This window comes from Lithobates pipiens, unplaced genomic scaffold (assembly GCF_037356315.1).
Source record: "Lithobates pipiens isolate NorthernLeopardFrog02 unplaced genomic scaffold, aLitPip1_a1.2 Scaffold_8, whole genome shotgun sequence".
Classification (NCBI taxonomy): Eukaryota; Metazoa; Chordata; class Amphibia; order Anura; family Ranidae; genus Lithobates; species Lithobates pipiens.
The window spans coordinates 441,219,212-441,244,921 of record NW_027507903.1 but is presented as its reverse complement, the minus strand read 5'-3'; the positions used below and the strand labels follow the sequence as shown (position 1 = coordinate 441,244,921).

General features: G+C 44.6%; 1 protein-coding gene across 3 annotated transcripts in view; it reads right to left on the bottom strand.

Moving 5' to 3' along the window:
- LOC143960051 (cationic amino acid transporter 2-like) overlaps positions 1–19,511 on the bottom strand; it is a 76,120-nt gene extending 56,609 nt beyond the window's left edge. Inside the window, exon 1 of one of the 3 annotated variants that reach the window (XM_077468325.1) lies at positions 19,290–19,511. The gene's annotated coding sequence lies outside the window, so the exon portion shown is untranslated. Of the gene's footprint in view, positions 1–3,317; positions 3,395–3,527; positions 3,682–19,289 lie in introns of those variants that run through there. The other 2 variants (XM_077468326.1, XM_077468327.1) reach the window with 2 other exon arrangements.
- Positions 19,512–25,710: the final 6,199 nt, after the last annotated feature.

Genomic DNA, 25,710 nt, shown 5'->3' with positions numbered 1-25,710 from the left:
AATCAGAAGCGTACTATAAATAGAACGCATTGAAAGACAGAAAAGACCTGACAAGCGCACACTGAAGAATAAATACAAACCAACAAGCACAGGCTGAAAAGCAGAAACAAACTGAAAAGCAGAAGGCTGAAAAGCGTGAATCGTCACTCACCAAACTTCTACTAACACGAGATTAGCAGAAGGAGCCCAAAGGGTGGCGCACAACTATTGAACTTCCTTTTTATTGGCTCATCATACGTCTTGTACGTCACTACATTCGGAATTGTTGGCCAACATTTGTGTGACTGTGTGTAGGCAAGACAAGTTGGAGCTAACACCCTTCGAACAAAAATCCATGAATTTGTTGTTGGAAAGTCTGAGCGTGTGTATGCGGCATAAGGCTTGGATGTGACTTGTTGTCCCTCTACAAACCACTGTTGCATGTAAAACATTCAGTTATGACATTCATGCAACTTTTGAGGGTTAACATTGACATCTTTGGCCCTCAAGTTGCATGAAAATCGGATCGAAGTAGTGCATGAACTACTTTGAAGTCGCTACTACCTTAAGTTGGGCATATATGAATTTTTATCATTGGAAAAGATGGGGTAAGACTTGTGTATGCAACGTTTATATTCAAAGTCATATGACAAGTCGCATAAGTGTGAATGGAGTGTAAGGGTCTGGTTTTATTGGGTTTGTTTTAATTTTTTGGTCTCAAAATAGTGGGGATTATTAGAATTGGACTTGGTATGTACAAATATTGTCGAATTAGGGTGGAATTTGGGTCGATAAAGCTGGTACCCTGTTTCCCCTAAAATAAGACCTAGTGTGATTGTCGGTGATAGCTGCAATAAAAGCCCTACCCCCCAAATAAGCCCTAGTTAAAGTCCTTGTAGGTCTTCTTTTCAGGGTAGGGCTTATTTTTGAGGAAACAGAGTAGGGCTTATTTGGGTGGTAGGGCTTATATTGCAGCTAACACCGACAATCACGCTAGGTCTTATTTTAGGGGAAACAGGGTATATAATGTATCTCTTTCTTTCTAAACCAGAGGTCTCCAAACATTTTAAACAAAGGGCCAGTTTACTGTCCTTCAGACTTTGGGGGTCCAGATTTGTGGCCAGTGAGGGTAGAACATATCTTGAATTCTGTGGGAATAAACAATGCCTCAGGCTTTGTGGTGAGTGGGAGTATAGAAATCATGTAGCATCTATGGTCAGTAGAGGGAATAGCGTCCCATAATTGATATCATGTTGGAGGAATAGGTCCCCATTGTTGGTGTAAGTGGCAGGAATTATGCCCCACTCTTGGTGTCAGTGGAAAGAATATTGCTCCAAGGGCCACATTTGGCTCACAGGCTGCAGTTTGGAGAGCACTGTTCTAAACGTTAGGAAGTATGCAGCTTCCTATGATTGACATAAAAGGAACTGGATAATATTGCCAGATCATGCTACTGTTTTGTTTTTTCAGAAAGCTGCTTCATTCTTGAGTCAGTGACCATTAAGCTTAATATTCCAGTTCAGCACTACAGTCAATCACCTCTTTTTGTGAATTTCATTCCTTGCTTACCAATGCAGCAGATTCTTATATCCAAAGAAATCTCTGGCCATAATACCGATATAAAATAAACCAAAGGGTAAACAGTATACTGCACACAAAAAATGAGGGGATAAGATATAGCAAAACTGTTCAGTTTAAACTTCATACAGACTCATATATATTTATTTATCTAGTGGGTGCTTGTTCCTAATATAATCAACCAAAAAACATAAAAGCTACTGAGCTTTTAGCAATTCACTGATCTTCAGACACCTGTAGGCAAAATATAAACACATAAAAGATAGATATTCGGTTATACATATGTCTACATCCAACACCCTTATGGTACATGGCCCCATTGTATATTGTTAATTTCATGCCAGGGGCCCCCAAACTGCTTCAGAGGATGCAAAGCCACCTGGCTCACATCTTCATATTTCTTGAGAATGGAATCTCCCCCTCTAGGACACCCTGGAAAGCTCTATTACATAGACCCATACTTGGCCTAGCTAAACACAAACAAAAGCTTGTACCCTTTATACTCTTGTCTATGAGCTAGAAAATCATAAGTACTATGACACAGGAAAAGATGATGGCTATTCTAAAAGATAGCCAAAGTCTGGTCTCCTTGGATAGACAATTAACATCAACTCCCTATCAAATCCCTATCTTAATTCCCTTTTTGATAACGCAAGGATGCTCTGTGGATCCTGTGGTGTCTGGTCAGGTTTCCCCCCATCACCCTAATCTCCGTTTGACCCTGTTCCCCTCCTGCAATCTCATCACCAATATTAACCGTAATGTAATAAAGCTGCTTAAAAAAATACATTTAATGAATACTTGGCATTTTATACACGGAACATGTGAAAATTGGATATCTTTGACCATCAAGTCTTGTAAATGTAATGAATACTTGGCATTTTATACACGGGACATGTGAAAATTGGATATCTTTGACCATCAAGTCTTGTAAATGTAATGAATACTTGGCATTTTATACACGGGACATGTGAAAATTGGATATCTTTGACCATCAAGTCTTGTAAATGTCTTCCTTATCTTGATGATTTAAGACTTCCCATAGACCAAATAATAGTGGATGTTTGTTGACCTTTCTTAATGAAGAATTTTCCAATATATATAAAATCATATTATATTTATATATATATTTATATATATATATATATACTTGCTACTATGTCTACTTCCAATGCCAATATCACCCATAGTGTAATAAACCAACTTAAAATACTACAATGAACAATATACCAAACAAGAAGATGCAAAGGACCAATTTCTTATTAAAACAGCTATATGGGGTATTAAACTACCTATACAGTATACATTAATATATATATATATATATTGGTGTCTGGATGGGTTTTAGCATCAATGCAAACTATCCTAGATAATGCATTGACAGCTCTTCAGAATTTAAATAAAATTTTAGATATGCTGTAGGATATTTCTGTATCAGAGTATCGTAAAGCAAGCAATCTTTTATTGTTATTTAGTGATGGATTTCAAAGTACACTGAAGATCAGAAAGTTAGACCTCAGGTTCAATGTGCAAATTTGACTGCTATTATTGAATCTAGAGTCCCAGTGTTGCAAGATGTGTGAACCCAGGATCTCAGTGCCACAAGACTATATAGCAACCAAATGGCCCTTTATGATAACACTTGTGTGTAATGCACTAAAAACATATTTACCGAATCGTAACAAACAATCAGATTTTGGCGTATCTGTAATAGTAATCAATGGAGAGATCCGAAAATCCCAAAAGCTGACATATCTTACCTTCAGCCTATCACAGCCGGTCAGGCACACCAGAATGTCAGTATAAATGTATGTACTGGTCTGCCAAGGTTATAAAAGTCAAAAAAGTATTTGTAAATTGGTTCTAAAATCCCTTTCCCCCTCCTTTTAATCTTAACTAATATCCATTTACTTAACCCTTACTATAACAGTCTAGCACAGAACGTAATATAGGGTTAAATTAAGCATTACCTTCCAGCTCTCCTAAATACTGCTAGTAGTAGGTATGTACAGTAACATGTTTCCTTGCTTGTCTGCTGACATCTGTGGAGTTTTGGACAGTTCCTTAAATTTAAGCTGCAGGGTACAAGGGGTTAACCAGCCAGCCCAGCAGAATACTGAAGAACTATTCAAACCTCGCCATTTATTTCTCAAATCTCATAATCTCCTTTCTATGGGAATGTGATGCAGGTCTCGCCTCCGCCTCTTATAAGCAGCCATGGTCAGCAAATTGTTAGAAATGGACCCCTTTGTTGTTGCTGGTTGTGAGAGGGAAGAACGTTTTCTTTGAAAGACAAATAGTTACAGAAACAGCAATTAAAGACGTTGGCAGCTAAATCTACATTTATATCAACTATATAAATCGATAACCCCAATGCTCAAAACTCATATGACTCAGGAACCCAGTCGGAGCTATAGTGCCTTGAAAAAGTATTCATACCCCTTAATATTTTCAACATTTTGTCGCGTTGCAACCAAGAACGTAAATGTATTTTATTGGGATTTTTATGATAGACCAACACAAAATGGCACATAATTGTGAAGTGAAAGGAAAATGGTTTTAAATTTTTTTACAAATACATATGTGAAAAGTGTGGGGTGCATTTGGATTCAGCCCCCCTGAGTCAATACTTTGTAGAATCACTTTTCGCTGCAATTACAGCTGCAAGTCTTTTTGGGTATGTCTCTACCAGCTTTACACATCTAGAGAGTGACATTTTTGCTCATTCTTCTTTTGCAAAATATCTCAAGCTCAGATGTCAGATTGGATGGAGAGCGTCTGTGAACAGCAGTTTTCAAGTCTTACCACAGGACAAATTGTGGAAAATTTCAAGGGGTATGAATATTTTTTCAAGGCACTGTATATACCAAGAGCTAAAAACACAATACCTAAATATATATGAGAACATTGGATTAATAATTCTACCTAGCTTTTTTTTTTTACTCAGCCCTGTTGGAGAGCTCAGCAAGGTCCCTGACCTCACTTTTCTCCACTGCATATAAGGCAGTAGTGCTTGGTCACGGACCTGCCCATATTTAGGTGTGGACAAGAGGGTGCAGGGGACAGTCTGAAAAAGTTGTGATTTACATAAAATGTCAGCTAACTTCTGATCGATCAGTTTCCTTGAATTTAATCATGCGATCATATGAAAAATTAGAATTGCCCACATTTGTGTCACGTTGACTTTAAACACTTGACCTCTGGAAGATTTAGCCCCTTCGTGACCAGGCCATTTTTTGTGATACAGCCTCGCTTTACTGTAACTGACAATTACGCGGTCGTGCGATGCTGTACCCAAATAAAATGTATGTCCTTTTTTTCCCCCAAATAGAGCTTTCTTTTGGTGGTATTTGATCACCTCTGCTTTTTTTATTTATTTTTTTGCGCTATAAATAAAAAGATCACCAATTTTGTAAAAAACAAAATTTTTACTTTCTGCTATAAAACACATCCAATAAAAAAAAAGTAAAAAATCAAATTTCTTCATAAATGTAGGCAAATATGTATTCTGCTACATATTTTTGGTAAAAAACATCCCAATAACTGTAGATTGATTGATCTGCGCAAAAGTTATAGCGTCTACAAACTGTGATATATTTATGGAATTTTTATTAAATTTTTTCAAATTTTTTACTAGTAATAGTGGCGATCAGTGACTTATAGTGGGACTGTGATATGGAGGCGGACAAATCAGACACTAATGCCGCGTACACATGATCGGACTTTCCGGCAGACTTGGTCCGGTGGACCAGAGTCCGTCGGACAATTCGATCGTGTGTGGGCTCCAGCGGACTTTTTCTTCCCCAAAGTCCGGCGGACCTAGAAATAATAAATAAAAATAATAAATGAAAAAATAAATAAAGAAATAAAACATGTTTTAAATCTTCCCACCGAAAGTCCACCAGTTCCTGTCGGGAAGTCCGCTCGGACCAACTACGATGCAACGGCAACTACAGCACCTGCAGAATGTTTCCAGCGCGATCCTATCGTGCTGGTTCTCGGCTACAGAGTACTGTACACCAGGCCCTTAGGTCTGGTATGGATTTGAAGGGGAACCCCCTATGCCTAAAAAACGTCGTACCCCTACCTATTCACCTGGGGGGAAAAGTGTCAATAAAAAAACACACTACACAGGTTTTTAAAGTAGTTTATTAGGCATCTCCGGGGGTCGTCTTCCGACTTCGGGGGGTCTTCTTCCAATTTCAGGGGTCTTCTTCCGACTTCTCCGTGCTTTCCGGTACTTCCCGCTGGGCTCCTCTGCTATCTTCTGCTCTTTTGCTAGCGGTTTGCCCGGCTGTCTCCTTCGTCGCCGTCATTGTTGTTGCTGTCGTCACCGTCTTCTTCTTCTTCCTTCTCCTGTTCTGCCGATGTTGACACAACGCTCTATCGTGCTGTAATGCCGTGGACACAGTGCGTAGCGACATATAGGCATAATGGGCGGGGTCACCTGGTGATGTCCCCCAGTGAACCCGCCCCTTATAAAGTCCCAGCATGCCCCGGGACTGTGACATCATAAGGGGCGAGGTCACTTTTCCCCCCAGGAAAATTTGTAGGGGTACGATGTACCCCATACTCATTCACATAAGGTTGGGGGCCGAGATATGGGGGCCCCCTTATTACAGGGGGCTCCTGGATTCCGATAAGCCCTCCGCCCACAGACCCCGACAACCAACGGCCAAGGTGCTCTGTGGTGAAGGAGGCTGCAGGGCGTCCCCTTCCCCAAAGCACCCACCCCCCCATGTTAAGGACATGCTGCCTGGTACGGTTCAGGAGGGGGGGCGCATTCGCTCATCCCTACCCCCTTTCCTGACCAGCTGGGCTGCGTGCTTGGATAAGGGTCTGGTATGGATTCTGGGGGACCCCCATGCTGTTTTTTCGACGGGGCTCACAAGGTGTCAATCTCACCGATGAAAGCGGCGAGATTGACTTCCTTTTCTAGTCCCGTCGTACCTGGAGTCACGTTCAAAATGAATGAACTTTAGTCCGTGTGTGGGCAAGTCCGTTCATTTGGAAAGTCTGTCGGACCTAGTCCGCCGAAAAGTCTGTTCATGTGTGTGCAAGTCTGCTCATTTGGAAAGTCCGGTGGATCTATGCTGCAAAGTCCAGCGCATTGTCCGCCAGACCAAGTCTGCCAGGAAGTCCGATCGTGTGTACACGGCATAACTAACACTTTTTTGGGGACCAGTGACACTAATATAGTGATCGGCGCAAAAAAATTGCACTGTCACTACCTGGGAAGAGGTTAACATCAGGGATGATCAAAGGGTTAACTGTGTGCCTAGCCTGTGCTTGTGTACTGTGTGGAAGGTAATTTTACTAGGGGAAGGCATAGATCCATGTTCCTGCTTTTCAAGAAAACAGGATCAATGCCTTCCCTTCTGACAGAACAGTGATCTGCCTTGAGAGAGACAGATCTCCGTTCTGGCTCTCTGCCTAATGATCGACAGGTGCCAGCGGACCTAGGGGGTTATTTACTAAAGGAAAATCCCCTTTGCACTGCAAGTGCACTTGGAAGTGATGTTGCTATAGATCTGGGGGGGGACATGCAAGGAAAATTTAAAAAAGCATTTTAGCTTGCACGTGATTGGATGATAAAATCAACAGAGCTTCTACTCATTTCAGATCTACCCCTCATATTTAGAGCTATTGCACTTCCAGGTGCACTTGCAGTGCAAAGTGCAGTTGCCTTTCGAAAATAACCCTCATAGTGTCCACGGTACCCACACATCAGATTCCTCTGTGTATAATCACAGCGGGAGCGGGTTGCTGGTGGCGCGCATTCGTGCCACAGAACCGGAAGTGCAGAAAGATGTACTAGGTACGTGATCCTGCACGGTTTGCAAGCAGTTAAAGTCTAAGTGTACCTTTTGGGAAAAAATAATAAATGCACATATTCCTGCAGGAAAAAGAGTGCATTTATTATTATTTCCTGCAGGAGCCTACAAACCATTACATCCATAATCACGGGTGCAATGTCAGGATCCTGCAGGCAAGGCCTACAGCTTTCAGCCCATACCTCCGCACGGGCTGTCATTCTGAAAGCTGCAGGGCTTGTAATTGGACTATAATCGTGTTCATCAGCGCCCTCACACAGTTCATTACGAATTACAAGCTGTTTGCCACAGATTGCTGTGAATGAATGACGAGGCTGTACAGCTGCACTGTTTTCAAAATGTGACAGCAGGTGCAGGTAGAGGAACCCCCACCTGCTGTCATGGGGGGCAGGGCTAAATGGGCAAGGAGGACATGTGCTGGAAGATATTACATGTTATGCCCTAAATATGGGTGTAATGTGTAACATGCTCCAAAAACTGAATGTATTCTTTAAAGGAGTATGGCCAAAGATTTTTTGCCCATATTTCACATATGAATGAATGAGTGCATAACTAAGTGCACTCCTGTGGCCCAGATTGAGCTGACAGCGGGCTCAGTGTAGAGGCAGCGAGGGACAGATGCAACATCAGATTGATGTTATATCTACATAGGTAAGTGAATGTTTTTTTTTTTTTTTTAATACCACACTTCTCTTTTAGGTTGGGTTCATACCTATGCAAATTGGATGTGGGTTTTTCCACATCCAATTCGCATGACATGAGATTGTGACCGGCTGTGCGTTTTTGGCTCCGTCTCAGGCCCAAATTCAGGCAAAAATTCGGTCCTGATTCGTCCCTGAAATGGAGAACAGGGATGCACCAGACCCCCTGTTGTGAGCCCCATCTATCGGAGGTGTGAACCCAGCCTTAACCAGTTCCCAACCGGCGTACGACGATGTACGTCGGCAGAATGGCACGGGCAGGCATATTGGCATACAGGTACGTCCATTTCTATATGCCACCCTGCCATCGCGTGCGCGCCACTGGAGGCACGCTCGCGTGCCGGTCGGGACCCCCGTGAGTCCAGTCGCGAGTCCCGCGGACTCGATGCCCGCGATCATCTTAGGGGGAGGCTGAATGGGGAGATGCCGTTGTAAACAGCATCTCCCCGTTCTGCCTAGCAACAAGTGACGCTAATCTCTGCTCCATGTGATTGGAGCAGAGATCAGTGTTCACTAACACAAAGCCCAGCCCCCCACAGTTAGTAACATGCCTCTAAGAACACTTAACCCCTACACTGCCACCCCCTGATTGACCCGGTTACTGCCAGTGTAATTTACACACGAATCAGTGCATTTGTATAGCACTGATTGCTGTATAAATGACAATGGTCCCAAAAATGTGTCAAAAATGTCCGATGTGTCCGCCATAATGTCGCAGTCACAATAAAAATCGCTGATTGTCGCCATTACTAGTAAAAAAAAATTATTACTAAAAATGCCCTAAAACTATCCCCTATTTTGTAAACGCTATGACTTTTGCGTAAACCAATCAATAATCGCTTATTGCGATTTTTTTTACCAAAAATATGTAGAAGAATACATATCGGCCTAAACTGAGGAAAAAAAATGTTTTTTTTATATATATTTTTGGGGGATATTTATTATAACAAAAAGTAAAAAATAATGTGTTTTTTTCAAAATTGTCACTCTATTTTTGTTTATAGCGCAAAAATAAAAACCGCAGCTGTGATCAAATACCACCAAAAGAAAGCTCTATTTGTGGGAAAAAAAGGATGTCAATTTTGTTTGGAAGCCACGTCGCACGACCGCGCAATTGTCAGTTAAAGCAACGCAGTGCCGAATCGCAAAAAGTGGTCTGGTCTTAAGCCAGCAAAATGGTCCGGTCTGAAAGTGGTTAAATTTGGTTAAATTTGCATGTTGGATTGTCTCGAATGTTACATATGCTACAGTACCACATACGGCCACCAGATGGCAGTGTAGAGACTTTATATTGTAACTTCAATTTATAATCTTTAACCACTTCGGTACTGCGCTATTGCCAAATGACGGCATTAGCGTGGACCTACATTTCCGGGACTACGTCTATTGACGTCGTCCCGTGTACGAGCGGCCTGCGCACCCCCTGAGGGGCGCGCGCGGCGCGCTCTGTGATCGGCGAGTCCATGAGACTCGCCTGATCACCGATCCGTGCAAGGGGTCGATCCCGACCCCTTATCACGTGATCAGCTGTCAGCCAATGACAGCTGATCATGTGATAGAACGGAGCCGGTAATCGGCTATTATCCCTCCTCGCGCTGACAGCGCGAGGAGAAAAAAAAAAGCCGATCACCGGCGGCCGTGATCGGGACATCAGTCCCGATCATGGCCAGTAATGTAAGCGCTCACCTGCCCCCTGCCAGTGCCCACCTGCCCCCTGCAGTGCCAATTTAATAAAAGTTAGTGCCCCCCGTCAGTGCCACCCAGCAGTGCCCACAGTGCCACCCAACAGTGCCCACAGTGCCACCCAGCAGTGCCACCCACAGTGCCACCCAGCAGTGCCACCCACAGTGCCACCCACAGTGCCCACAATCTGCCTCAAAGGTGCTGCACCCCAGTGCCGCCCATCAGTGCCCAGCAGTGCCGCCCATCAGTGCCCAGCAGTGCCACCTATCAGAGCCACCTATCAGTCCCATCTATCAGTGGTACCCATCCGTGCCACCCATCCGTGCCATCTTATCTGTGCCCATCTTATCTGTGCCGCCTTATCTGTGCCCATCGGTGCCGCCTTATCTGTGCCTATTAGTGCCGCCTTAACTATGCCTATCAGTGCAGCCTATCAGTGCCCACCAGTGCAGCCTATCAGTGCCCACCAATGCAGCCTATCAGTGCCCACCAATGCAGCCCATCAGTGCCCACCAATGCAGCCTATCAGTGCCGCCTAATCAGCGCACTTCAATGAAGGAGAAAAATGACCCGTTTGCTAAATTTTAGAATAAACTATTAAAACATGATTTATTTATTTTATTTTTTTGCATCTTTTTTTGTTTGTTTAGCAAAAAATAAAACTCCGAGCTGTAACTAAATACCACCAAAAGAAAGCTCTACTTGTGGGAAAAAAATGATAAAAATTTCATTTGGGTACAGTGTTGTATGCCCGCGCAATTGTCATTCAAAGTGCATCAGCGCTGAAAGCTGAAAATTGGTCTGGGACTGAGGGGGGTTTAAGTGCCCAATAAGCAAGTGGTTAAAGTGGTTGTAAACCCATGGGGGGAAAAGCAACCTGCAAGGCAAAGGCATAATGAGCTAGTATGCATAGCATACTAGCTCATTATGAATAACTTACCTGAGAACGAAGCCCCCGAAGCGGTCCTCTGTCTTCATGTCTGCTGCTGCCATGGATCCCAGAGTGAATTCAGGGTCTCGCTGCTCCAGCGCTGTGATTCGCCGGAGCAGTGATGACATCACTCCCGCGCATGCGCACGGGAGCCGACACTCGCGGCATATCGCCGCGATCTGCAGCCTGCCGGAGCGCCTGCGCGCCGCATGCGCCGTAGACAGCCGTGGCTGTCTTTTTGTAAATATCTCCTAAACCATATAGGTTTAGGAGATATTTCTTGGACCTACAGGTAAGCCTTAATCTAGGCTTACCTGTAGGTCAAAGTGGTTTGTAAGGGTTTACAATCACTTTAATATTGGAACAGAGTGAGGGGTACTTGTATGTATCACTTATCTAAGAGGTAAAATTCCACAACAACAAATCTCTAAATTTCTGTGCCTAATATTTCTGCATCCACAAATACCAATAGCAGGCTATGCGAGTTCTGACTACTATTAAAGTGGTTGTAAACCCTTACAAACCACTTTGACCTACACGTAAGCCTAGATTAAGGCTTACCTGTAGGTCCAAGAAATATCTCCTAAACTTACAGGGTTTAGGAAATATTTGCCAAAAGACAGGCACCGCTGTCTACAGCGCATGCGCCGTAGATAGCGGCGCGCTGGCACACCGAGTGCACCGCTGTTAACGGCGATATGCTGCGAGTGGGGGCTCCCGTGCACATGCACGGGAGTGACGTCATCGCGGCTCCGTTGAATGACAGCGCCGGAGCAGCGAGACCCACCAAGAAGATGGAGGCTCTGTACACAAGCGGACAGCGGTGACTTCGTTGGCTCCTGTGTCAGATAAGTGACACATAATGGATTATTATGCGATGCATAGTAGTCCATTATGCTTTACCTTTGCAGGGAATTAAAGACGAAGTAAACCCATCAGGGTTTACTTCCTCTTTAACCACTTCAACACTTAGCACTCCCCCGCCCAGGCCAATTTTCAGCTTTTAGCGCTGTTTTATTTTGAATGACAATTGCGTGGTCATGCTACACTGTGCCCAAATTAAATGTTTATCTTTTTTTTTCACACAAATAGAGCTTTCTTTTGATAGTATTGAATCACCACTGGGTTTTTATATTTTGCTAAATAAACTAAAAAAGACCAAAAATTTTCTTTGTTTCTGTTTTAACATTTTGCATATAAATAATCTTTCTTCAGAAATTTAGGCCAAACTGTAGTCTTCTACATTTCTTTGGTGAAAATAACCCAAATCAGTGTTTATTATTTAGTCTGTAGGAAAGTTATAGAGTCCACAAACTATGACTGATCGATCAGTCCTGATGTACTGATAGCCTAATTTCTTGAGGCCCGAAAATGACGGGACAGTACAAATTACCCCTTTTTGAAAAGTAGACAATTTTTTGTAACAATTATTTGGAAAATTAAGAAATTTAAAAAAAAAGCGTTTTCTTCACAATTTTTTTTTTTTTTTTTACATACTGTCACCAGTGCAGTACATCGTCATCATATAACTGGTGTGGCATTGATCAGGGACACTGACTGGTAACATTTTGTTTTGTTTTTAATATTTTTCTTCTGAACACACTTTGACCAGAGCTATACAGTTTTACCATAGTAACAATGTACTACTCTGGGGAAGTGATCAGGGTTTTCTTTTTGTTTGTTTTTTTGTACACATTATGATTCCAGTGAATTTCACTTCCTGTCCCATTGCCAAAACAGTGAGGGAATCCCTGTTTGTCACCAGGGTCACCAGAACTAGCTTTCCCAATTGAAGATTTACTCTATTACCTTTCTGGTAAGAACCCAAAATTTTTTATTTTCTCTCAATTTACCGTATTTATCGGCGTATAACACGCACTTTTCCCCCCTTAAAATTAGGGGAAAATCGTGGGTGAATGTTATACGCCAATCCCCACCGATCCCCCACCGATCTCTGCTGACTGTGAGCAGAGCTGAGCGATTGCCGCCAAGATACACATAGCCGAGTGTACTTGGCTCTTCTTGGCTCCTCTCACAGTCTTGAGAATTAAAGAGTGTGAAATTTAAAACGTATGTATCGCAGGGTGACACTGCGAACAGACCACTATTAATGTACCAACATCCCGATATGGATTACGAGAAAAACCATTGGACCTTAACCACTTCAGCCTCGGACCAATAAATACCTTAAGGACCAGAGGTCTTTTTGCAATTTCGCACTGCGCTGCTTTAACTGGTAATTGCGCGGTCATGCAATATTGCACCCAAACGAAATTTGCGTCCTTTTCTTCCCACAAATAGAGCTTTCTTTTGATGGTATTTGATTGCCTCTGCGATTTTTTTTTTTTGCGATATAAATGGAAAAAGAGCGAAAATTTTGAAAAAAAAAGATATTTTCTTCTTTTTGTTATAAGAAAAATCGAATAAACTAAATTTTAGTCATACATTGAGGGCAAAATTTATTCAGCCACATGTCTTTAGTAAAAAAAATGTCAATAAGCGAATATTTTTTGGTTTGCGCAAAAGTTATAGCGTCTACAAACTAGAGTACATTTTCTGGAATTTACACAGCTTTTAATTTATGACTGCCGATCTCATTTCTTGAGGTGCTAAAATGGCAGGGCAGTACAAATCCCCCCCAAATGACCCCATTTTGGAAAGTAGACACCCCAAGGAAATTGCTGATGGGTATGTTGAGCCCATTGAATATTTATTTTTTTTGTCCTAAGGGATTGAATAATGACAAAAAAAAAAAAAAAAAAATTTTTTTTACAAAAAGTTGTCACTAAATGATATATTGCTCACACATGCCATGGTTATATGTGGAATTGCACCCCAAAATACATTCTGCTGCTTCTCCCGAGTACGGGGATACCACATGTGTGGGACTTTTTGGGAGTCTAGTCGCGCACGGCACCCCGAAAACCAATCACCACCTTCAGGATTTCTAAGGGTGCAAATTTTTGATTTAACTCCTCACTACCTATCACAGTTTCGAAGGCCATAAAATGCCAAAATAGCACAAAACCCCCCCAAATGACCCCATTTTGGAAAGTAGACACCCCAAGCTATTTACTGAGAGGCATGTTGAGTCCATGGAATATTTTATATTTTGCCAAAAGTTGCGGGAATATTACAAACTTTTTTTTTTTTGCACAAAGTTGTCACTAAATGATATATTGCTCACACATGCTATGGGCAGAAGTCAAATTACACCCCAAAATAAATTCTGCTGCTTCTCCCGAGTACGGGGATACCACATGTGGGGGACTTTTTGGGAGCCTAGCCACGTACGGGACCCCGAAAACCAAGCACTGCCTTCCGGATTTGAATATAAAATGCTATAAAAAACAAACTAACCAGAGTCACCCGTAACACTTATACGGTGATCAGTGGTGAAAGGGTTAACTAGGGGCAATCAGGTGGTTCAAATTTTTATTAGGTAGTATATGGGGGTCCCTGGCGCTATATAAAAACCTGACGGGGAACCTAAATAACTAACTGGCTAACCAGCGTCACCAGTGACACTTATACTGTGATCGCTGGTGAAAGGGGGTGAAAGGGTTAACTAGCAGCAATCAGGGGGTTAAAACCATTATTGGGTAGTATATCGGGGTACCTAGCGCTATAAAAACCTGGCGGTGAACCTAAAAAAATAACTAGCTACCTAGCGACACTAGCGACACTGATGCAGCGTTCAGAAAAATGATCGCTTAGTGACACTGGCAAAAGGGGGTGAAAGGGTTAACTAGCGGAAATCAGGGGGTTAAAACCATTATTGGGTAGTATATCGGGGTACCTAGCGCTATAAAAACCTGGCGGTGAACCTAAAAAAATAACTAGCTACCTAGCGACTGTAGCGACACTAATGCAGCGATCAGAAAAACGATCGCTTAGTGACACTGGCAAAAGGGGGTGAAAGGGTTAACTAGCGGCAATCAGGGGGTTAAAAACATTATTGGGTAGTATATCGGGGTACCTAGCGATATAAAAACCTGGCGGTGAACCTAAAAAAATAACTAGCTACCTAGCGACACATGCAGCGATCAGAAAAATGATCGCTTAGTGACACTGGCAAAAGGGGGTGAAAGGGTTAACTAGCGGCAATCAGGGGGTTAAAAACATTATTGGGTAGTATATCGGGGTACCTAGCGCTATAAAAACCTGGCGGTGAACCTAAAAAAATAACTAACTACCTAGCGACTGTAGCGACACTAATGCAGCGATCAGAAAAACGATCGCTTAGTGACACTGGCAAAAGGGGGTGAAAGGGTTAACTAGCGGCAATCAGGGGGTTAAAAACATTATTGGGTAGTATATCGGGGTACCTAGCGATATAAAAACCTGGCGGTGAACCTAAAAAAATAACTAGCTACCTAGCGACACTAGCGACACATGCAGCGATCAGAAAAATGATCGCTTAGTGACACTGGCAAAAGGGGGTGAAAGGGTTAACTCTAGGGGCAATCAGGGGGTTAAATCTTTATTGGGGGGTGATAGGGGGCTACCCTGGACCTAACACTAACTGTCCTGACAGTTTTTACTGTCACAACTGACACTGAATGCATTGATCAGTAAAGAAATGATCAATGCAATCAGTGACACTGTGACTGGGGGGGGAGGGGGGGCGGGGGGGGGATCGGGGGGCGATCGGGGGGGGGATCGGGGGGGGGTTTGTGTGCCTGTGTGTACCTACATGTCAGTGTAGTGTTGGTGCACACTTACTTTTACTGTTCTCCTCGTAGTCCGGTCAAAAAGACCGCCCCGAGGAGAATGACATCACTTCCTCCTTCCTGTGTAAACAATACACAGGGGAGGAAGCTTCTCATTGGCCAGGAGCGATCCAGAGGGGGTGGCCGAAAACCAACGGCCATCCCCTCATCACGGAGCGCTCCTGGACCGAATCGGACCGCCGTAACCAGCGGGAGGGGGTCCGATCGGACCCCCCACCCGCTGGAAGGCAATCACGTAGATGTACGTGATTATGCCTGCCTGTGCCATTGTGCTGACGTACAATGGCAATACGGCGGTCCTGAAGTGGTTAAAATTCCCTCCTAAACTTGGGGTGCGTGTTATACGTCGGCGCGTGTTATACGCCGATAATTACGGTAATTTTCAATCATAATGGTAAACAGGAGAAATGGAATAAAGTGAACCCCTTTAACCCACACCTCCAAAATGTAACTAGCCATCCATATAATCTGCCTGGGTTTACAGTTGAAGTGTAACTAAAGGCAAAACTTTTTTTTTTTTTCATTTTGGATATAGTAAGGGAGGATTAGCAATAAAAACTGACAGGTGTTCTAATCCTTCTCCACTCTATCCCAAACGAGAAAAAAAATTGCCTTAAGTTACACTTTAAAGTGGCAAAACTTTGTGGAAGAACGACTATAAAACACAGAATCAAATGATGAGTATGGTAAGATTGCGTCTAACGGTGAGAGGTTAAAGATGGTTGTGTAAGCAAAGTCTGCAGCTCTGGTTGTCAGTTTCATTGTTTCGGTCGCTGCCCCTGCTTGTGTTTACAGAGGGACAGGCACAACTGTAATTGGAGTCTGTTAAGTCCGCCCACCACACGGGAAAATGATGTGAACTGCTTAAACTCCTGTGAATGCTGGGAGGAAATGAGGATTGTGGGAGAGGAAGTTCCATAAGCGGGGCTCAGGGAGATCCAAGAAGGACATTAAAAGAGAAAGAGTGCGCTTCTAGTTGCTGGCTAGACACATTCACCGCATCTGAGATGGAGAGAAGCAACACAGAGGACAATCCCTGGTATCTGAGATCTTCAGTGTCACTGACTGAGCCCTCTGCCCAGTTGTTGGGAAAAATGCTGCAGACACTTACTTTATTTATTACCATAGGAGTTAGTGAGCAGCCACTGACCACTGCTCTAAAAAGACCAGCCCTGCCTATTTGGGTTAAAGTGCAGGAGCCTTTATCTTATGTTTGTAGGACCCCCAACATTTTGAGCCTCAACTTGCTGGCCAGTGGGGGATAGGGGTTTATTATGGACGGCCAAACTATTATTGTGGTACCACTCCCTTTAGGCAGATTTACCCCTAGTATAGGTTTTAGGGACTATTCTCTATTCCCCTTGTTTGTCACCAACTGTAAATCCTTTTTTGCCATTGTTTTATGTATTTATTTATTTTTATTTTGTTTTGCAATTATTACTGTTTCTTTATCTTTAAACTGTTAGGGTACTGTATACATTTGCAATAAATATTTCCCCCCTCAGGCCAGGCATGTCAGAGTGCACAGAAAACGGGTCCACGTGAACACTGGCTCCATTGGGGGTAAGCACTACAGTTGATTAAACAGAACCTGTGCCTATAAATCAGTGGGATTGATTTACTAAAGGCAAATAGACTGTTTACTTTTTCAAGTACAGTTGTACTCTGCACAAGGCCGTCTTTAAGGCAGGGCAAAAGGGGCAGCTGCCCTGGGCCCTGCCATTGTTGTGGGGCCCAAAGCAGCTGCCTCATACTTGCCAACTATCCCAGTTTAAATTCCCTTGTCCCTTGAAGTTTTAGTCCTGTGCTGTGTCCCGATATCTCAGTGTAAAGTGCTGGTACTAATGCTGCACAGCTCTGCCGTATTGTTGTGTACAGATGACTCACCTGCAGACTTTAGTTTACATGTAAATAACCGGCATTCATATGTAAATAGCGGTGGCATTACTAAGTAAATAGCTGCGACCGGCGGCATTGATATGTAAATAAAGGTGGCATTCATATGTGTATCATGCTCCTCTGCAGTGAGGAGATGATGTGCTGTAACCTCTAGCAACCAATCAGTGAGCAGTATTACTGCACATTAATCTCTAGAAACCAATTAACAAGCAGAAATCATTTGTTGTAACCTCTAGCAACTAATCAGTGAACCATAATATGTACTGTAACCTCTAGCAACAGGCATTAAGCAGTAATGATATGCTATAACCAATGACAACCAATCTCAATCGCTGCCTGATCTGATACAGTAAACTTATTTTAAGTCTAGCTGCTATTTATTGTATGTCTCAGAGTAGGTGGAGAGTGAGATTGCATGAGGGGGGCCCAAGAAAATTCTTGCCCAGGGTCCAATCAATATTAAAGACAGCCCTGACTCTGCAAGGGAATTTACTCCAGAGATTAGTAAATGAGGTAAAGCTTCATTACCCAACCCAAAGAATACCCAATCACGTGCAAATAAAAAATAAATAAATAAATAAATAAAACAGAATTTTTGCTTGATTGGATGATGAAAGTCAACAGACCTTCCCCCTATATAAGCCCTGGAGCAAATTCCCTTTGCAGAGTGCAACTTCACTTGCAAATTGAACAGTGCATTTGCCTTTAATAAACCAACTCCATAGTCTCTATCATTTTCATGCACTTCTTCCATCTGATGTACATGTTTGATCCTACCAGTCATCTTTCTTCCTTATTCTAATCTGACCATGCAAAGCACAGAATCTGATCTTTATTCGATCAGTTTTCATCTTTTGGCTTGCCATTCAGTGGTAAAGAAGAACGTGCGACACAAAGTGTGCCTGTATTGGGTTGTTTGTTCAACCACCACACCCCCCTGACCAATCACATCCTGCATCTGGCACACATCGTCTCCCAATCACAGCCTGCCTCTTGAATACGCCTCCTGATTTTGCCTCAGGCTAAAATGACTATGGAATATAGGTACAGTGTGTGTCTGCTCAGGGTCCTGCAACCCCACCCAGAACTATAAGGAAAAAGCAATGTATGGTCACATGACAGAACATTTACGTTTGTAATAAAGAAAGATCATTTCTGGAACTAAGACCCCTTTCACACTGAAGGCGTTTTAGCGCTAAAAATAGCGCCTGTAAAGCACCTGTAAACTGCATCCCATGCCTCCCTAGTGTGAAAGCCTGAGTGCTTTCACACTGGGGTGGTGCGCTTGCAGGACGTAAAAAAAAGTGTCTTTGGGCCGGTGCAATAGCGGTGTATACACCACTCCTAAATCGCCCTTGCTATTGAAATCAATGGGCAGCGCTGCCAAAGCATTTCGGCAGAGGCGCTTTTCGGGTGCTTTTAACCCCTTGTTAGCCCTCTCTTTGGGGTTTAAAATGCTTGGCTCCTGCCCGCTAAAGCGAGTGGCGCTTTACCACTAGCGCGGGGCGGTCTTCAGTGTGAAACAAAATGGCACCTGCAAAGTTATAACTGTATTATTTGTATGTTCACAAATACTGTAAGATGGTTCTTCTCACTTTTTCAATCCCTGTTGCATCTACAGGACAGGAAGTGAAGATAAATCTCCCTAGCCAGACACAGACAGCAACAAATACCCCATAGGGTTACTCTACTCTAGTAAAGATGAAAATAAAAAAAGTTTTGCCTTTGCATATACTTTAAAACAGTGACTCAGAACAAGCATAAAACATATTTATTCAAAGTCTGTGAATCAGAATGTACCAGGCAGGATAATAGCATTGTGTTAAAGAAGGCTAGCCATGGTAATAACATATTACAACTGGTTAAGGTTTCCTGTTGATGTCTGTCCCAGGATGACAAAGGTAACAACAAATACAAACTAGAGTCACTCTATCACAAATAAAAGACTTACTGTATGTGTCCAGTCCTGATGAGATGATCATAGAGAACCTGCACACAGCATATGATGAGTGGTCCTCAATATTGTCATGGCACATACATAGCCCTTTAGATCTCTGAATCTTCCACCTCTCATTCGCCTCCATCAGTCAGCGGCCAGTTCCACAAGGAGGTCGCTCCACAAAGATTTTTTTCCCACACAGCTTTCCAAATTCTACACAAGGAACAGAGAGAGAATGTGCAGCAAGGAAAGGACGGGGTCATAATTAACATTGGGAAAGAGCCCATTTTGGCAAGACGTTCCTGTCACATCTTTCTCCTTCCCTACACATTTATAATCAAAGCACTTTCGTTCAGATTGTAAGGCTGGCCATACACAGATATCAGATTGGCATTAGATGGATTAGCTACAACTTTACTTGGATAGAAGCCCAGTTATAAACAGTCTTTCAGCTTAGGCCTTGTGCACACTGGTGTAAAACGCAATTTCCCCTGACAGGAGAAAATCAGCATTAAACTCACCTAAGCAGCTTTTTTCTGGTTCAATAATTCTTATTCAGTTTTTCCATTAAAACAAAGTACCAAGAAAAAGCACCTAGTCCACCCATGCAGGGGCTAGGACTGTCGACATGAGTACAGACAGGCTTACACAGTATAAACAAAAGAGGAGGAAGATTCTCCACAGTCAATCATGATAAACATAAATACAACATGGGAAAAAGTTCAGGGGAAATCCCCTTAGCTAGCAATGCAAACCAGGACTTATGGAATTTCAGACACCAGTGTAGTTGGTCCTGGACACACATAGAAATCGAAGGAAGACATAGGGTCCCATCAAAAAATAAACAAAACAAGAAGGGAGGAAAGCGCGATAAGAGGGAGACTCGGGATAATCAGGGATGCCAGTTAAAGCTAGCCCATACTAGTCCGCGAGCGAGCAGAGAAGGCATACGCCAACCACAGTTCCCAAATGCTTGAAAACTTAGAGTGGGACTTATTAAGAATACTGGACTTTTGTTCATTGAGCATCATAGCCATCATTACCTGGAAGGGTACTGTGGGTTTTTTCATCCTCTTAGCTGCTAAAAACAGCTATAAACAGATAGAATGCCAATTTTTTTTGATGAGCAAATAAGCCCGGGATGGGGCAGTGCAGTAAGGGAAATTTGGCATCCTTTCAGATGTTCGGATGGAACAGGGTATGTAGTAGGCCAAACACTCAAGACCAAAAGCCTACTAGTTGTAGACAAGTCCACCAGGTGTGTAGAACATCTATTCTCCATGATGGCCTAATCCCCGAAAACAGCAGTCATTGGAAGTTAGGTTGGCAAGAACCCAATACCACCTTATGCGACAAATACATGATCGGACTATCCGGTGGACTTAGTCCGGCGGACAAACCTCCGGACTTTCAGGCGGAGGTCCGCCGGACTTAAAAACGAGCGGACCTGCCCACACACGACCAAACTTTTCCGACGGACTAGGTGTGGTGGACAAACCGCCGGACTATGGCCGGACTTTTGAAATGAACGGACTTGCCCACACACAGTGATGTCCCTGCCCCTTATGATGCCACAGTCCCAGCATCCTCCAGGACTGTGACATTATAAGGGGCGGGGACATCACCCGGTGACCCCGCCCATTGTCCCTATATAAGTCGCCGCACAACGCGTCCCTGTCATTGCGGCCGGAGAGAGCTTTGAGTCAACATCTCAAGGAGGAAGAAGAAGAGAAGGCGGTAACGGCGTCGGCGACAGAAGACCGGGCTACCGCTAGTAAAAGAGCTGTGAGAAGGCAAGAAGAACCGAAGAGGGGGACAAGACCCCTGAAGAGGGGGGCAAGACCCTCGAAGTCAGAAGAAGACCCCCGGACAGCGGTGGCGATGAAGAAGAAAGTCGGGGCTCCTCCGCTAGTAAAAGAGCTAGCAAAAGAGCAGAAGATAGTGGAGGAGTCTGGCGAGAAGACCCCCCAAGATGGAAGACCATCGGAGCTGTGCAATAAATTATTTAAAAAAAAACGTGTTGTCTTTTTTTTTTACACTTTTTTTCTCCAGGTGAATGGGTAGGAGTACATGGTACCCCAATACTCATTCACATAGGGTGAGGGGCCGTGATCTGGGGGCCCCCTTCTTAAAAGCCCCCCCCGCCGGCAAACCCCGACAACCAACGGCCAGGGTTGTTGGGAAGATGCCCTTGTCCTCATCAACAAGGGGACAAGGTGCTTTGGGGTGGGGGAGCGACGAGTCAACATCTGAAGAGAAGAACAGAAGGCGGCGACGACAGCGGCGACAGAAGACCGGGCCACCGCCTGTAAAAGAGCTATAAGAAGGCGCGGTGGCCCGGCAGAAGAACCGAAGCGGGGGACAAGACCCCCGAAGTCGGAAGAAGAGGGCGGCGGCGAGGAAGAAAGCCAGGCTCCTCCACTAGTAAAAGACCTAGAAGAAGATAGTGGAGGAGTCCGGCGGGAAGACCCCCGAAGACGGAAGACCCCCGGAGCTGTGCAATAAATTATTTTTACCCTGTGTTGTGTTTTTTTTTTTACTTTTTTTCACAGGTGAATGGGTAGGGGTACATTGTACCCCATACTCATTCACATAGGGTGGGGGGCCGGTATCCGAGGGCCCGCTTATTAAAGGGGGCTCCCGGATTCCGATAAGCCCCCCGCCCGCAGACCCCGACAACCAACGGCCAGGGTTGTCGGGAAGAGGCCCTTGTCCTCATCAACATGGGGACAAGGTGCTTTGGGGTGGGGGGCCGCGCGGCCCCCCTTCCCCAAGGCACCCCCATGTTGAGGGCACGCGGCCTGGTATGGCTCAGGGGGGGGGCTCGCTCGTCCCCCCCTTTCCTGGCCGGCCGGGTAGCGTGCTCGGACAAAGGTCTGATGTGGACCCCTTTAAGTCCATACCAGGTGGCGGGGTCAGCGATGTCTCCTTCGTGGGCCCCGCCTACCTGGAGACCCGCTCAAAATGAGCGGACTTTTCTCCGGGCGGGAAAAGTCCGCTCATTTCAAAAGTACGGCAGACTGGCATACGCATGGCCGGATTGTCCGCCGAAATGCAAGTCCGGCGGGAAGATTGGAGTGCAAAACTACTTTCTAAGTCCGCCGTACTTTCAGGTAAAAAAAGTACGCCGGAGGCTACACACGGGGGGGTTGTCCGGCGGACTTGAGTTTGCCGGACTTTTCCACCCAATTGTTTGATCGTGTGTAGGCGGCATAAGTCCGCCGGACTTTTGGAAAAAAAAAGTCCGCCAGAGCCCACACACGGGCGGATTGTCCGGCGGATAGTCTGATCGTGTGTACACGGCATTAGAAGAAATGTATACGCCGTCTCTAGCGTGGCAGTGTTAAATAGTGATGGCCGAACGGTTCGCCCGGCGGTCGTTTCGCGGCGAATTTCCGACTTTCGCCGTCCGCGGGTTCGAACGCCTTTTTCCGTCGTTCGCCCCGGCGGACTTACGTGTTTAATGTATACAAGAACTTTAACCTTTCGTGACACGTTTATCATGTGTTACAGGACAACCAATTGAGACATGACAGCTCATGGACACTTGGACATTCCCCCTAACCTATAAATACACCCGATCCGGTGGCCATTTTACATTCTTTCTTCTGTCACTGTAGGGAAAGGATCCTGTGTGGAGTAGGGACAGAGAAAACGCTAGCTATTTGGTACACAAAAGTTCTTTTCAGGACTGGTATAGGTGTTAGGTCAGCAGCCTGAGTTTCTTTTGTCAGTTTAGATAAAGGGACAGAGCGCTGTATGCTGCTATTTTAGGGACAGCTCAGCCAGATTAGTCTTTCTTCATCATCATCATCATCATCATCATTAGCTGTTACTATCAGGTCCACAAAAGAGCTGTTCCAGCTAATCGTTCCAGCCTACTCTTTTTTGCCAATTTGTATAGGGACAGGCAGGAAGCAGTGTGTCAGGCAGTGAGGATAATTTTAAAGACTTGCTGTTACTATTAGTTCCACAAAGGTTCTTTTCAGGACTGGTATCAGTGGTACGGTAATAGGCTTGTACACGTATAATATTCTTTCTTCCAAATATAGAAAGAATATTATACTTGACTGCTGCCCTTCTGCTGCAGTCTGCTAATCATTCACAACTCACTTGTTCCACAAAGCTCTTTATCAGGACTGGTAACTTGGTCTGTCTAGGGTGCTACGGTACATAGGCTTGGGTGCGGTACAGTCTGCTGTTCTGTAAGGACCGCTATCGGTCCACAATACATAGGGTTGCCGTGCACTACTGCTGACCGCTGCCCTATACTGCAGCAGTCCTTCATTGGTATAGGGACTGACGTACAGTCTGCTAATCACTAACACACAACCTGCTTGGTCCACAAAAGTTCTTATAAGGACTGGTAACTTGGTATAGGGTGCTACGGTACATAGGCCTGAGTGCGTTACAGTCTGCTGTTCTGTAAGGACCGCTATCGGTCCACAATACATAGGGTTGCCGTGCACTACTGCTGACCGCTGCCCTATACTGCAGCAGTCCTTCATTGGTATAGGGACTGACGTACAGTCTGCTAATCACTAACACACAACCTGCTTGGTCCACAAAAGTTCTTATAAGGACTGGTAACTTGGTATAGGGTGCTACGGTACATAGGCCTGAGTGCGTTACAGTCTGCTGTTCTGTAAGGACCGCTATCGGTCCACAATACATAGGGTTGCCGTGCACTACTGCTGACCGCTGCCCTATACTGCAGCAGTCCTTCATTGGTATAGGGACTGACGTACAGTCTGCTAATCACTAACACACAACCTGCTTGGTCCACAAAAGTTCTTATAAGGACTGGTAACTTGGTATAGGGTGCTACGGTACATAGGCCTGAGTGCGTTACAGTCTGCTGTTCTGTAAGGACCGCTATCGGTCCACAATACATAGGGTTGCCGTGCACTACTGCTGACCGCTGCCCTATACTGCAGCAGTCCTTCAGCGGTATAGGGACTGACGCACAGTCTGCTAAACACTAACACACAACCTGCTTGGTCCACAAAAGTTTTTATAAGGACTGGTAACTTGGTATAGGGTGCTACGGTACATAGGCCTGAGTGCAGTACAGTCTGCTGTTCTGTAAGGACCGCTATCGGTCCACAATACATAGGGTTGCCGTGCACTACTGCTGACCGCTGCCCTATACTGCAGCAGTCCTTCATTGGTATAGGGACTGACGTACAGTCTGCTAATCACTAACACACAACCTGCTTGGTCCACAAAAGTTCTTATAAGGACTGGTAACTTGGTATAGGGTGCTACGGTACATAGGCCTGAGTGCGTTACAGTCTGCTGTTCTGTAAGGACCGCTATCGGTCCACAATACATAGGGTTGCCGTGCACTACTGCTGACCGCTGCCCTATACTGCAGCAGTCCTTCATTGGTATAGGGACTGACGTACAGTCTGCTAATCACTAACACACAACCTGCTTGGTCCACAAAAGTTCTTATAAGGACTGGTAACTTGGTATAGGGTGCTACGGTACATAGGCCTGAGTGCGTTACAGTCTGCTGTTCTGTAAGGACCGCTATCGGTCCACAATACATAGGGTTGCCGTGCACTACTGCTGACCGCTGCCCTATACTGCAGCAGTCCTTCATTGGTATAGGGACTGACGTACAGTCTGCTAATCACTAACACACAACCTGCTTGGTCCACAAAAGTTCTTATAAGGACTGGTAACTTGGTATAGGGTGCTACGGTACATAGGCCTGAGTGCGTTACAGTCTGCTGTTCTGTAAGGACCGCTATCGGTCCACAATACATAGGGTTGCCGTGCACTACTGCTGACCGCTGCCCTATACTGCAGCAGTCCTTCAGCGGTATAGGGACTGACGCACAGTCTGCTAAACACTAACACACAACCTGCTTGGTCCACAAAAGTTTTTATAAGGACTGGTAACTTGGTATAGGGTGCTACGGTACATAGGCCTGAGTGCAGTACAGTCTGCTGTTCTGTAAGGACCGCTATCGGTCCACAATACATAGGGTTGCCGTGCACTACTGCTGACCGCTGCCCTATACTGCAGCAGTCCTTCATTGGTATAGGGACTGACGTACAGTCTGCTAATCACTAACACACAACCTGCTTGGTCCACAAAAGTTCTTATAAGGACTGGTAACTTGGTATAGGGTGCTACGGTACATAGGCCTGAGTGCGTTACAGTCTGCTGTTCTGTAAGGACCGCTATCGGTCCACAATACATAGGGTTGCCGTGCACTACTGCTGACCGCTGCCCTATACTGCAGCAGTCCTTCATTGGTATAGGGACTGACGTACAGTCTGCTAATCACTAACACACAACCTGCTTGGTCCACAAAAGTTCTTATAAGGACTGGTAACTTGGTATAGGGTGCTACGGTACATAGGCCTGAGTGCGTTACAGTCTGCTGTTCTGTAAGGACCGCTATCGGTCCACAATACA